Genomic DNA, 12,904 nt, shown 5'->3' with positions numbered 1-12,904 from the left:
ATGTCGGTTGGCGGGCCCCAGGGGAAGAGCCTTCTCTGTGGCGGCACCGGCCCTATGGAACCAACTCCCCCCGGAGATTAGGATTGCCCCTACTCTTCCTGCCTTCCGTAAACTCCTTAAAACTCACCTTTGTCGTCAGGCATGGGGGAATTGAAACATCTCCCCCTGGGCATGTTTAATTTATATATGGTATGCGTGTGTGTATGTCTGTTAGTATATGGGGTCTTTTAAGTCTTTAAACATTTTAAAAACTGTTGGATTATTTATGATTTGTTGTTACATGTTGTGAGCCGCCCCGAGTCTTCGGAGAGGGGCGGCATACAAATCGAATAAATAAATAATAAATAAATAAATAAATAAATACACTATTTTTGGCTATGAACAGTGTCACAAGCCTTCCCTTAACACTTTAACCTTCTAAATTACAATTTCCCATTCCCTTAGCAACCATTTAGATTATTATTCACCATGTTTATTTATTAAAGTTTATTAAAAAAATATTTATTAAAGGCGGACGAAAGTTTGGTGATGATGTATGGCGTCATCGGCAGGAAAAATCATGGTATAGGGGGGAAAAAACGCAAAGTATTTTTTAATTAATATTTTTGAAAAACCGTGGTATAGGCTTTTCGCGAAGCTCGAACCCGTGAAAATCGAGGGAACACTGTATACTAAACAATGGCTGGCATTCATATCATGTAGGATATTGATACCCCAACTCTGCGGAGAGGGGCGGCATACAAATCTTAATAATAATAATAATAATAATAATAATAATAATAATAATAATAATAATTTTAGCCTAACTCAGTGATGGCGAACCTATGGCACAGGTGCCACAGGTGGCACGCGGAACCATATATTCTGACACGCGAGCCGTTGCCCTAGCTCAGCTCCAACATGCATGTGTGTGCCGACCAGCTGATTTTTGGCTGACACAGAAGCTCTGGGAGGGTATTTTTGGTTTCCAGAGAGCCTCTGGGGAAATGGGAGGGGGTGTTTTTCCCCTCCTCTGGCTCCAGGGAACATTTTGGGCCTTCAAGGGGCTTCCAGAGGAGTGGGGAAAACTGTTTTTGCCCTCCCCAGGCATTGAATTATGGGTGTGGGCACGTGCATGCTTTTTTGGCAACCAAAGTGAAAAAAAGTTCACCATCAATGGCCTAGTTGGTTGTTTATCATTTACTGTAGTATCTCATGATATGAACCCCTTGTCATATGAACTTTTCGAGATACGAACTCGGGGTTTGGATATTTTTTTGCCTCTTCTTATGAACTTTTTTCACCTTACGAACCCGCCACCACGAATGCCGAACCTGGATGTTCAGCAAAAGTTCAGGTTTGGATTTGGGTTTGGGAGAATGCCGAGAAGCGCTGCCGCCCATCTGTCACCTTCCAAAACAGCCGAGGGGTTTCTCAGCATTCTCCCGAACGCCGAACCCGGAAATTCAGCAAAGTTTGGGTTCAGCGTTCGGGTTCGGGAGAACGCCGAGAAGCACTGCCGCCCCGCTGTCACCTTTGCAGAAGAGCTGTGGAGCTGTCAGCTGGTTGGGAGGCTTAAATGGAGGTGGGCAATCCCAATAGGGAATTCCAGGGGTGAGCTTTGATGTCACAGAGATGTCCTTCCTGGCCGGCCAAAACGTGGACTCCAGGAAGGATGTCTTCGGAGGCCAGTGCAGGTGCAGGTGTGGGTGGCAGCAAGGGCACACACCCCCACATGAGAATTTGCTTCCGCACATGCACAGAAGCAAAGAAATCAGTGAAAATTACCAAAATCTCACGCAAGGATATTAGCATGTGTGATATTTTGGTGATTTTTGCTGATTTATTTGCTTCTGCGCATGAAGAATTCTTTGCTTCTGTGCATCAGCGATTTAGGCCGGGTTTTTTTTTGCTTCCGTGTGTGCGCCAAAGCAAATTCTTGCATGGGGGCACGCGGGAGGATGGTGGATACACATAGATATGCACGCATTGCACCTCTGCTGTCAGGCATGGGGGAACTGATATAACTTCCCCAGGCCTATATTGTTTATGTATGGTATGTTGTGTGCATGTTTTTTTAAAATTATGCATTTTTAGTTTTAATTATTAGATTTGTATTGTATATTGTTTTTTCTATTACTGTTGTGAGCCACCCCGAGTCTACAGAGAGGGGCGGCATACAAATTAATTAATTAATCAAACAAACAAACAAACAATAAACAAACAAACAAACAAACAAACAAACAAATAGCCATTTCCACTATCAGATCGGCGATCTCAGGTGTACCGGGGTAGCCCAATACTGGTTTCTGGGCAGCTAATATAGGATAAAAATCAGTAGAGCCATTAGAATGAAATCCCTACAATCATACAATTTTACTTTATAGAATCTTGCCGTTGATTCCTCTAATAGCCCAGCCTAATTTCTGTGAAAATAACAAGGTCTTCATGGTTTTCTTCCAGGGAGGAAGTATTGAGACTATGGATCTCTGGAGGATGGATGCTCCAGAAGGCTGTATGAACCTAGCTCCAGAATCTGATTTGTACATTTCATTCAGAAGCTCTGAACCATCTGTTATGTTCTTATGTATGATGCTAGGGATTGATATTCTTTCTCTCTCCCTCTCCCCCCTTTTCTCTCTCTCCCTCTCTCTCCCTCTTTATCTCTCTCTCTCTCATACACAACCATAACTCATTTTAGAAGATGGTTATAAAGCCTAATGCAGTTCCAGGAAGTGGATATAGTATCTGGACTTTAAGGATATGCATACTGATTTTTAGATAGAGCATCAATATGTAAATATATAGCTGATGAGGCCAGAACAAGGCCGAAATGGGACCATCCTAGTCTCCCTTAATTAAAAAAAAAAAATTCCAGCTAAAAACATTTAACACATACAGAATATAGTTGTCGGCTATAAAATATATTAACTGCCTTGTAGTGGTCCTGGGTTGGGCCTAGAGGCAAAAAAGGAGCTGTGACGTTCCTTAAAATATACCAGGGTGATCCGACATAAAAAAAACCATATACCCCCTCCCTGGTACAGAGCTGGAAGGGTTCTGATCTGATAGCTCCAATTGCTAGTTCTCTGCTTTACAAGGCAGAGTTCGAGCTGTTGTAAAATGGAATGTTTGCAACTGTCATTTCTTCCTAGTATATAGTGTGGGGGTGGAGATTTGGTTTGAATGTAGCAAATAGATTGGGTGATTATGTTTCAGTGATCTGATTGGTTGGTGTAATCATAATTATTAGAAGGATTGACATGGTGATTTTTAGGAAGTGTTTTTTGTTTAAGGCTGGTTTCCAAATTTCCAAATTCCAAATTCATAATTTTGAAATTTGGAAACCAGCCTTAAACAAAAAACACTTCATAAAAATCACCATGTCAATCCTTCTAATAATTATGATTACACCAACCAATCAGATCACTGAAACATAATCACCCAATCTATTTGCTACATTCAAACCAAATCTCCACCCCCACACTATATACTAGGAAGAAATGACAGTTGCAAACATTCCATTTTACAACAGCACGAAGCTTGGAAACTTCAGCCTGATGATGGTGAATGTGATTTCACTGAAACGTCGCATAAACATGCAAAATATTACACAGGGCAAAACCCGAACTCAGAACAATCTACATACATATACCCGTGAAAATTTACGACAACAAATATATATATATATATACACACACATACATATACATACATATATTCATATATATTTACATATACATATATATACACACACAGTCACATGTTTTTGCTGAATTTGAAAATTAAGGGAGACTAAGATAGATCTATTTTGGCCTTATTTTGGCCTCATTATTGAAAGCACATGCACCAATGATAAATTCCTTGTGTGTCCAATCACATTTGGCCAAAGAATTCTATTCTATCTATTCTTTTTAATATCAATAATACATGCACACACACACACACACACACACACACACACACACATACATATAACTTCATAGTGCTTTTACAGCCCTCTCTAAATGATTTACAAGAATCAGCATATTGCCTCCAACAGTCTTGGAATGATGGAAGGCAAGTCAATGTTAACCAATCAGTTGGCAGGCTTAGCCTGCAATATTGCATTCTAACCACGGCGTCACCACAGATCTTGCAGATAGAATTGTTATTTTGCAGGATCAATGTCTTTTCTTCCTAGGAACTCTGAAGACCATCTCAGTGCATCTCAGAAGTAAGAGATGATCTTCCAGATGACAATCTATGGGATCACTACTACCCATGTTATACTGTATATACAGGATCTGGCAACCTGAGAAGCTCCAGGAATAATTGAGCTTCTATTCCAAAGCTCTCTAGGCTGGTGTGGCTGGGAAGACAAGAGCCAAGAGATCACAGGTTACCCATCTAAATTATATTATTTTCAGAAGATTGCTTCTCAGATGTGATATTCCTGTTTGGAAGCTTTTCCATTGTACCATATTATTGTGAAATTTCTTTGAAAACTTCTAAAATATAATTTTAGGCAATAAAGATGATACATTCTTTATTGTGACTGATCTTGTAGTGCATGGTGTCTTGCTGTCTGCAATGAAAGTGCATTTACTGGCAAAAGACAAGAAACCAATAACTAATCTCTGGTGGTTTTGACAGGATTAGAGAAAACAAATTTCCACTCTGCCTCTCTCTTCAAATGTGAGCAGCAAAAAGGTGCTAAGAACCTATCAATATTTTTTAAATGTCTTTCTTGGAAAGGGTGGATGATTTTCATTTTTGTTAAATAGCAATAAGCAAAATCTCCCTTGAATGGATACATTAAAATGCAGAAAGCAGGAGAGAGTAAAAATCTAGTTCCTTTTCTTAATTCCTGTAACATTAAATAATCTAAAATATTTTCAAATTGCTCATAAACAAATTGCATTTTGTTGTAGTTTTCATACTAGAGTCAATATATTTTTTAAATCTTACCTCCTTCCTGCAGTATAAATTAACTGCTTGTAGAGGGAAAGTGAGACAAGGGAAGCATTTCTCTTTGTCCTGTATTCGTTGGCACAAAGCAAGTGTGTTTGTGTGTGTGTGTGTATTTCTAAATTTCATAAACTGAACCAAAAGAAGTACTTAACTCAGGGATACTCAAGGAGAGAACCAACCTAGTACTAAGGAGAAATTTCTTGCAGGAACAATGAATCTATGGAAAAATTAATCAGTGGAATGACTTGCCTCCTGATGTTGTGGGTGCTCCAATACCAGAGATTTTTAAGAAGAGATTGGACAACAATTTATCTGAAATGGTATAGGGCAGGGATGGTGAACCTTTTTTCCTTGGGTGCCAAAACAGCCTGCATGTGTACTATCATGCATGTGTGAGTGCCTACACCCCTAATTCAATGCCCGGGGAGGGCAAAAACAGCTTCCCCCTCTGGAGACAGGAAACAGCCCGTTTCCCAAGTTCTGGTGGCTACAGCAGGCTCGTGTTTTGCCCTCTCTCCGACCTCCCTTTCTGGAAGCCAAAAATGCCCTCCCAAAGCCTCTGTGCAAGCCAAAAATCACCTGGCCAGCACATACATGCAGGTTGGAGTTGAGCTAGGGCAATGGCTCACGTGCCAGCAGATATGGCTCCATGTGCCACCTGTGGCACCTGTGCCATAGGTTCGCCATCACTGGTATAGGGTTTCCTACCTGAGCAGAGGGTTCGACTAGAAGACCTCCAAGGTCCCTTTCAACTCTGTTATTCTTTATTCATGCATCGAAAGAGAATCCGTTTCTCTCTTTCCCCCTCTCTCTACACCACCATCATCAAACCATTCAGCTGTAATGTTAAATAGTTGAAATGGTAGGATTTTATACTAGAAATACAAATGAATAAAAGACCCTCACATCAATATGTAGACAAATCCTGCAGCTTTTGAGATGAACTGACAAATGTAAATTAAATATATCTTGTGTGTTTGTCTACTCATCGAGCTCTGAAATTCTTCACATACTGACCTCCTGACTTAGCTCATTTTTGTGGGGGGAAAATGCCATGAATTGGATGTTTTCTTAGCTTTCCAAAGCATAGTGGGTTCCCTCCTAGTCCCAATTGTCCAGTAAATAGATACATTTAAGGAATTTTTGCATTAACAATGTGGTTTACCCTGTCTGAAGAGCGTCTTTATTAATATCAATCAAAAATCCCATTTTAGGACAAGACTGAAGGCTAATCTATTGCCATATTTGGCTTTTTCCTTTTGGAGTTACACATTTTCTTCCTGGTAAAAGAGAAAAATATGCTTACATCATCTTCAAAGCATCTGATTGAAAAACTAAGTCAACTTTGGCATCCTGGATAACTCACCATTTATTGACATGACAGGTCAAATTGCCCAATTGAGTCAAGTGTCATATGCCTATCAAAGTCAGCAACCAGAGACTGACAATAAAATCACATTGCTTCTTTATATATTGTTGTTGTTGTTATTACTGTTACCCCCATTATCATCATTTTTGGAATTCACAAAGTCAAAAGGAAGAGCTTTTTGAAGAAAATTATATCACAAAACATTGTTTCCTGATATGGCCTATTTTCCTTTCTCCCAGCTGTGTATCTTTTCAAGCTAAGCAACCAGGATAATATTTAAAGAACATGTGCAAGAATTCATTTAGGCTTGCTGTTTTATAAACCTTTTAAAAATATTGTTTCTTCCTCCCTTCCATTAATCTGAGATAATTCTTAGTAATTATTTTTAAATCATATGTTTATAATACAGAAAAAAATAGTTTCACATTGAAGAATAGAAATAATTTTCTGCTTTAAAACTAAGGGTAGTACAGCAAATCAGACTTTAGTTTCACTCAGAACCAGTGGTGGTATTCTACTGGTTCGCATCGGTTTGGGGGAACCAGTAGTGGCGGCAGCAGGAAGCTTTGCCCACCCACCCAGATGTTACCACGGATACTCTGCACATGTGCAGAAGGTTCTACGCATGTGCAGAAGTGCCCCGCACATGCTCCCATGCCCAAAGCAGTAGCGAAGGTAAGTAAATACCACTACTGTTCAGAATTCAATTTCTGTATTATTTTCAGGCAGAAGAATAACCTATGATACAAGCAGTATTTTCAAATTTACAGTATGTTCAAAATGCAATAAGCTATCATACCTTTATGGTCTCAGCTTAGGCAGCATCTAATAATGATAATGATGATGATGATGATGATGATGATGATGATGATAATGATAATAATGATAATGATAATGACGACAACAACAACAACAATAACAATAATAAAAATGATAATAATAATAATATAGAAACAACAACATATATTTGTATGCTGCCCCTCTCCGAGAACTCGGAGCAGCTCACAACAGTAATCCAATATTAAGAAAAATAAATTAAAAATTAAAAACCCATTACTACTAAAAAGCAATCAATTCTACATAATCACACCACTCTCAAATGCTAAAGTTAGAAAAGTGGGGGAGAGAATTAGTCCCCCCATGCCTAGTGGCATAAATGGGTCTTCAACATCTTGCGGAAAGCTTGGTTGCCAGTTGCAGCTGTCGGACGGAGAGAAACCCCCGTTGGTCAGAGCCCCGCGCTGCCCGGCTGCTCCGGCTCTCTGGACCACACCCACCCCTGCTGATCCTCCCTTCACTGTTTCTTTTTGGCAGGGGCAAGAGAGAATGAGAGAGGGAGAAGAGAAAAACAAATGAGAGAGAGAAGGGAGAGGAAGAAAAAGAGAGGAGGAGGAAAGAGAGAGAAAAACAAATGAAAGTGAGAGAAATGAGAGCAAAAAGGGACGAGAAACAAATGAGAGGGAGAAGGGGGGAGAGGTGGAGGTACACAGAAATGAGAGAGACCTGGAGGGAGATAATCTTAGAGAACGGCATTCTGCCTGCGAGAACAGCATTCTGGGAGGAGGCGGAGGCAAAAGCGGAAGGCAGAGGGGGCGGTGAGGGCTGCTGCTGATCCTAGTCGGGTTTTTTTTCTCTTATTAAGTTGCGGAACCCCGGGCTGGCCCTTGCAGAACCCTTGGCTTCCATGGAACCCTGGTTGAAAAACGCTGAAGTAGAGCAATGGAAAAAACACTGCAAAGATTTAGGACTTGGAAAAGGTTCTTCACAGAGAGAAACAATGAAAGAGCCTGCAATGTAAGAGCTGGGAAGATCATTAGCAGCTAGTATAGCTGGAAAAAAGGTACATTCAGAATATAAAATGCACCCAAATTATCAGCCTTTTTTAGGGAGGAAAAGGGTGTGTCTTATACTCCGAAAAATGCAGTACTTTTTCTTAAAAAAAGACTGGAAACTTTTACAGTACAGTATTTACTATAAGATAGAGAAAAATGAAGTGATAATTTATGGATTTAATAACTGAAAAAGGACTAAACAAGTGCTTGAAAGAATTTTTGCAAGACTGAATAAGAAAATTGGATAAGTTTGTTGATTTCTGTTGTAAAGAAGAAAGTTTTCTGACTTGTTCTTTGATATTTTTCTTTTTTTTCCATTTGTGTCTTTATTGTTGTTTGTTTCCTGCACTTTTTCCTCTACTCTTTATTTCTTGTTCTTCTATTTTGTCATTTTAGATTTGTCTTTTAATTTTGAAAAAAATCTTTAATAAAAATTAAGAGCCATCATATTTTGGTCTGGCTCGCCAATAAGCAGACACACACACACAAATTTATATTAAAGCGTAGGCTAAAATATATTTCCTTCCCTAACTTTATCAGGTTGCTTCTTCCTTTTCCAAGTCCAGCTTTACTGGCTAAAGAGAGAAATGAGCTTAAAATTACTGATGAACACATATTTTCCTTTTGGCTCCTGGATTGTCCTTTCTGTAACGTTTGCCACACCATAAGGAAACAAACCAATGATAACTTCAATATACCAACAGTTGGATGTACAGTAGATTTAGCTGTCTCTTATATTGGAACAGGTAATTGTAATGTTAACTGTCGGAGCTTATTTTTAATGTTAAGATAATGTTAAGGATGTATGTAAGCATATGTCCTTGACATGTATGTGTTTGTATGCAGATCTTTCATTCTGCTGCAACATGTGGATGTGATTAAGGGTGCATTCCCAGCCTGGTATGTTAGTCCTCATGTATACTTGGAAATAAAACAGACAGTAATTCTCTATAAAAGGAAAAAAGGTTCTTTGTGGTATTAACAGAATGAAAGTGGAAAGTTCCTTTCCCCTCCTTTCTTAGAGCCAAACAAAAAGAAGCCAGAACAGGTTTGTTTTGTTAAAAAAAAAATATGGTGCCTTGATCTTACATAACGTTTTTTAGTATGCTCATGTGCCAAACTCTGTTTGAATTTTGTTCATTCACTGAGCGGTTTGTAAATAAAAAGGTAGCTCAAATCCTATTAAGGCTTGGACATTTTCCTTTAACAATACTGATTGATTGGCATGGTAAATAATCACTGCTCAAATATGATGTCTGGGTAACTTTGTATTATTCCTTTTACTTTGTACATGAGTAAAAGAGGTTTTTTTTTTAATACTTTCAAATCCCTGACTTGTTTGTACAAAGCAAGAACAGATTTAAAAGCAAACAAACGAAAATCATCAAGTCATTTGTAAGGGAATTCCTATAAGGGAAAGATCTAGTTAAGAATTCTAGCTATGAAAAGAAAATAAGACCACAGGTTTATTCTTCAGATTATATGTCAATGTATATAAACACTCATGATGAGGGATGAACAATCCTTCCACAAGCAAGAGGAAGTAATCCTACCACCACCAACACCAACACCCCATCGTGATGTTCACTATAACTGTGAAAAACAGGATGTGCCAACCTTGGCAATCTTAAGACATATTCAACTCTGAGAATGCACCAGCCAGCCAAGGTTGGGAAACCTCTGGTGTTAACCAAAGTCCACCTCTTTTAAAATGTGTTTTTCAATGGACAGAGGGGGGGGAAACCACAAAGCAGAGCTTTGATCACACAATCCCAGCCACTGTTTTAACTTTTTTGACCACCCAGTCAGGCAGACATCTTTGCAGCTGTTCTCCTTTCCAAGTCAAGTTGAACATATCACCTGTGGACATTGCTGCTTCATTTCATTGACATCAGCAGTTCCCCTTGCAATAGAGAGCAGCTGCTTCTTGCTCAGAAGGGCTTTGAAGGATTAACCAACCTGTATGTTGAGTTGTGGTGACACAGTGGTGAAAATGCAGTACTGCAGGCTACTTCTGCTGCCTGCTGGCTGCCTGCAATTTGGCAGTTCAAATCTCACCAGGCTCAAGGTTGACTCAGCCTTCCATCCTTCCAAAGTGGGTAAAATGAGGATCCAAATTTTGGGAGGCAATTTGCTGACTCTGTAAATCACTTAGAGAGAGCTTTAAAGCACTGTAAAGAGGCATATAAGTCTAAGTGCTATTGCTATAGTGCTATTGCTGTATGTGTTTTTCGTTTTTCTTTTTAATTTTTTTGTCACGTATGTATTGGTGGTATACAACGATATAATATTTATATACATGATACCAGTAAAAGAGAAACATTAGGACAGGGAACGGAAGGCACTCTGGTGCACTTATGCATGCCCATTACTGACCTCTTAGGAATTGGAAGAGGTCAACAGTGGATAATCTAAGGGTAAAGTTTGGGGGGTTAAGTGATGACACTTCCATGTATCAACTACTCGGTTACTAAAATTGTATTTCCTGCGGTCCAGTTTAGAGCGGTTTACTTAAAGTTTGTATCTGTTGTGTGCTCATGTGTTGTGGTGATTGAAGCTGAAGTAGTCGTTGACAGGAAGAAAGTTGTATGGGCTATGCTTAGGTCATGTTTAAAATGACATAGTTCTAAGCTTTCTAAACCTAGGATTGTAAGTCTAGATGCGTAGGGTATTCTGTTACTAGTGGAGGAGTAGAGGGCTCTTCTAGTAAAGTATCTCTGGACATTTTCTAAGGTGTTTATGTAACCTTGCTAGGTTATATTTCCCTGATCAATAAACGGATTCTACTCTTACATTTTCAGAAGCCACATATGAAAGTTGTATCCATCTTATCTCAAGACTTAACCATCTTGGCTAAAGACATTTGAATGCATATGTAATCAATACACTATACTGTTAACTGCTGTTATTAGTAGTATTTTATTATATTGATTGTGTGACATCAATTTTAGTACAGATAGCCCTCAAATTATGACCAAAGTGTGTGTTGTTATGTGAATTTTGCTCCATTTTATGGAGTAAAACATTTCTTGCTACAGTTGTTTATAAGTGAATGACTGCAATTGATAAGTTAGTAATATGATTGTTAAGTGAATATGGCTTCCCCATTGACTTTGCTCGTCAGAGAATTGCAAAACAGGATCACATGACCTCGGGATGCTGCAATGGTCATAAATACGAACCAGTTGCCAAGCATCTGAATTTTGATCACATGACCATTGATCAGAGGTGGGTTCTAATTTACCTCACTGCTGGTTCGCATCTTCCCACACTATGTGGGTGTGTGGACACCATGCTGCCATGTTGCACAAACATTCATGTGCAGTGCCTAAAACTAAGCTTCTGTACCTGCGGAGAAGCCAAAAACAAAATGGTGGTGCCTACAGCCAGTTGGCAGTGCCTACTAGAGCCAGTTCAAGGGCCTGTCCAACTGCCGATCGCTCCTGGTTTGGCAAGCACAGGGAAATTCTTACTATCTGTTCTATAGAAATGGTCCAAACTGGGAACAACCCACCTCTGACATGGGATGCTGCAATTGGTGTGAATGTGAAAAACAGATATAAGTCACTTTTTCCCATGCCTTTGTTACTTTGAATGGTCACTAAATGAACTATTGTAAGTCAAGGACCACCTATACTTAGCGATCACATAGACTGAGTACATGGCAACCTTTCCTAACTTGGTCCTTCAGATCTTACAATAGAATAGAATAGAATTCATTGCCATTGTAACCGAGTTTACTCTTCTCATTCTGTCCACCTTTCTTGAGAGACAGAGACAGAGAGAGAGAGAGAGAGAGAGAGAGAGAAAGAGACACACACACAGAGAGAGACAGAGACAGAGAGAAGGAGGGAAAGAGGGAGGGAGGGAGAGGGTGAGGAAGAGAGAGCTCTTTATGTACTATGTCTGAAGTTGAATAATTTGAGTCTATTTTTTGTACTTAGACTGAAAAATCTGAGTTGATTTGCTCAATAGTTTGTTTTATTTATTGTCTATGGTTTTCTCAGGAGTCAAAGTTTGAGAGTTGCAATACTCACAGTCTGCTCCTTCAAAGTCCATTTTTGTTTCCATAGAGTGCCACAGGGGAAACCAAGGCTTGTACGATTGTAATCTTATTGGATTATTGTTTTCTCATTAGAACCAGTATTGTAATGCTTTGTGCTGTTAGTTGCTTTGAGCTCGGGGCTCAAAGGTTATAATGAGCAAAAGTCTTCGCTTTCACATCTCAGTTACCTTAATGCTTGTTTTCCTGTGATAGAATTTGATCTTAATGGTTCACCGTCCCCTCAGATTTCCCTTACGAATAATCTCTATTCTTCACTATAATGAAATCAAACGGCCTGAGTTTCATTTATTTATGGTGGCAGCATTTATAACCTTACCTCCTTAGACCAAGCTCAGCTGTCAAAATATTAGTTTTAGTATTTTTTTCCCCAATTGAAACAGATTCTTCTATGGAACCAGCTAAACCTGCTTTCTTTTTTTAAAAAAGGAAAGCAGCTTCAGGTTGTTTTGTTAAATTAAAAACTCTCTTCCACCTCTCATTTCATCTGCTGATTCAAAGGGCTGGAATAAATGTGATTTGAAGAAGCGGGCAAGGGAAATATATTTTGGATAATTTTATGTAAATATGTAAGCATACTTGTGTATATTATTTATTCATTTTTTGTTCATGTTTTATTTCTTTTACCAATTTTCTATTGTTTCCTATCACAGTTAACATTTTTTAATAATACAAGTTACTAGTGGAAATTAGGCTCTTATCAGTTAA

At 39.0% G+C, this 12,904-nt stretch overlaps 1 long non-coding RNA gene across 1 annotated transcript; it reads right to left on the bottom strand.

Annotated features, from left to right (window-relative positions):
* Positions 1-6,103: 6,103 nt before the first annotated feature.
* LOC139158439 (uncharacterized) lies at positions 6,104-12,229 on the bottom strand. Its single transcript, XR_011557692.1, has 3 exons — positions 12,171-12,229; positions 7,101-7,126; positions 6,104-6,212 (listed from the first exon to the last, which is right to left on the bottom strand). It is a non-coding gene; the product is annotated as an uncharacterized lncRNA (long non-coding RNA).
* Between the last annotated feature and the right edge of the window lie 675 nt (positions 12,230-12,904).

The sequence above is a fragment of the Erythrolamprus reginae genome, chromosome 2 (genome assembly GCF_031021105.1).
Source record: "Erythrolamprus reginae isolate rEryReg1 chromosome 2, rEryReg1.hap1, whole genome shotgun sequence".
In the NCBI taxonomy this organism is placed as follows: domain Eukaryota; kingdom Metazoa; phylum Chordata; class Lepidosauria; order Squamata; family Dipsadidae; genus Erythrolamprus; species Erythrolamprus reginae.
The sequence above is the reverse complement of the archived record's forward strand: the minus strand, read 5'-3'. Positions and strand labels throughout refer to the sequence as shown.